General features: G+C 31.2%; 1 protein-coding gene across 1 annotated transcript in view; it reads left to right on the top strand.

Moving 5' to 3' along the window:
* The first annotated feature begins 815 nt into the window (after positions 1 to 815).
* The window catches only part of LOC137629043 (uncharacterized protein C12orf56-like), a 68,435-nt gene continuing 66,750 nt past the window's right edge, over positions 816 to 2,500 (top strand). Inside the window, exon 1 of the mRNA XM_068360310.1 lies at positions 816 to 883. The gene's annotated coding sequence lies outside the window, so the exon portion shown is untranslated. The remainder of the gene's footprint in view (positions 884 to 2,500) is intronic.

Here is a 2,500-nt window from a genome sequence, read left to right as displayed (position 1 = left end):
TATGTACTCCTAAAACGTATGTTAAGTCTCCCATTCATTCCCACAAACAATGGACAAGCTTTCACATCCTGAATACCATCTCGCCATCCCTGAGGAATAAAGTGGCCCTGGGATCATTAATCTAGTCCCATTTGGACAAATGAGCATCGCTACATTCTCTCTCTCTCTCTCTCTCTCTCTCTCTCTCTCTCTCTCTCTCTCTCTCTCTCTCTCTCTCGTACCTGAATCACATTGGTGCATATTCTGAAAGGTGGAATATCTCAAGGTTTAGTGTTGTATATGTCCATGTTTGTTAATAAGGATAAACTGGTTTAAGATTGGCACGGAGTACGCTTTATAGGTTAAATGATAAGAAGAAAATACAAAGAATAGGTGTGTGTATGTGTGTGTGTGTGTGTGTGTGTACGTGTTTAACAGTATGTGCATTGTGAGTTGAGAGTTCAAAACTAATGTCCTTTATTTTTGGCGTTTGTGTGCCTGAACAACATTTTTAATTCCATTGTAATTCATCTCCCAAATTACTGTCACAGTAATTTGATATATGGCGATATCATAATCACTATGTGTAAATAAATACACTTTGAGGTGATATGATAAGGTAATATAATAACAACAACAACAATAACAACTCGTCAAGATAAAGTTACTTTACCAGGTCCTAAAAGAATTTTCCAAGAGTCCTCCCTAAAATCTCATACCAGTAAAGAATCGTGGCACATATATCAAAGTCTCCCCTATCCAAATAGAAAACGGGAATCAAATGAGCTTCGGCAACCAGGTAACGTGAGCTAGTATCTCAGGTGTAGTCGCGAGCTGGCGTTACGAACGGTGCGCGCGTAGTGGCAAGCTTACTTAGGGCTAGATCTTACCCACAACAAAGCTGGTATTCGTGGTGAATCAGCTCTTAATTTCCGATTATTCCCTCGTTTTCCCACCTCCGTCTAATACTTGATATGGTTAAACTAGGCAATTAATCTTATCCGGACACACCAGAAAAAGTATCTATTTCGACATTTTCTTAAAACTAAACAAGTAGTTTGAAGACATGTGGGATAAATATGCCTTGGCATAGACTACATATTTATGTGTTTGACCATCTGTTTGTATATAAGGATAGAAAAAAAACACTGTGGATTAAATGTGTCAGCAAAGATATTTTGTTTACAAAAAGGTTTCCAACATTTCCACCACATATCAGACGAATCTCTGCCGCAGTGTAATATCCCGTGCGTTGAAATTTCACTTTGGGACATCTTGAAAGGAAATTAGGTCTTCATATTAAGTGTCCGAAAGCTCATATTTACTTATTCACTACTAAAGAAGAGATACTATCACTGTGGCTATTCTGTTGCACATACAGCAGTTGTATTGATTGCACGCATGATTCTCTCTCTCTCTCTCTCTCTCTCTCTCTCTCTCTCTCTCTCTCTCTCTCTCTAATCTACTCATTTATCAATTCAAACAATATAATAGCATTTGTTGTTTATTGATAGTTTTGTGTATCAAATATCTTTAACCATTTATTTTATAAATTTAGATTAATACAATTGATGACAGTAATTAATTCTGGAACACAATTATTGTACATCAATATACGTATATGTACTATATATACTATATATATATATATATATATATATATATATATATATATATGTATATATATATGTAAATATACATATATACATATATATATATATATCCATATATATATGTATGTATATATATATATATATATATATATATATATATATATATATATGTATGTCTATATATAAATATAGATACATATACAATATATAGTATATATATACAGTATGTATGTCTATATATTTATATATATACATATATATATATATATATATATATATATAAATATGTATATATATATATATATGTATATATATATATATATATATATATATATATATATATAAACTTTTGTGTATGTTTACGATTTACAAGGCAAACAAATAATCAGTCATCCAAACAAAGTAATTTCAAATCTAATCAAACAAAACACCGAAGTCGCCAGATAATCACTAAATCCCTCAACCGGAGATTGATCGTTCCCGTTGCATAAGACAAAGATCAATAGACGTATTCGTGATCTAGATATGCTTTTGAAATCTGTTTCTTTTAAATTTCTAGATCTATTAACTACTTAAAAAGTGTCTATTTTTTATGAATTATTAGATACATATAAATAATATTGTCTAACTATATTATATTTGTATATAGGACTATTATATACATATCTATATCAAGTATGGATATAGTCCTGGGAAGTGCCATAGCCTCTGTACCATGGCCTTCCACTCTCTTGAGTTAGAGTTCTCTTGCTTGAGGGTACACTCAGGCGTTTTTCTATCTTATTTCTCTTCCTCTTGTTTTTTTCTTATTTTTTCATAGTTTATATATGAAAGACTTAATTCAATGATTTTACAGTTCATAAAATATTTTGTTTTAATTGTTCATTACTTCTCTTGCAGTTTATCTA

This window comes from Palaemon carinicauda, chromosome 37 (assembly GCF_036898095.1).
Source record: "Palaemon carinicauda isolate YSFRI2023 chromosome 37, ASM3689809v2, whole genome shotgun sequence".
Lineage (NCBI taxonomy): Eukaryota > Metazoa > Arthropoda > Malacostraca > Decapoda > Palaemonidae > Palaemon > Palaemon carinicauda.
Note: the sequence above shows the minus strand (reverse complement) of the source record. Positions and strands in the feature narration are given on the sequence as shown.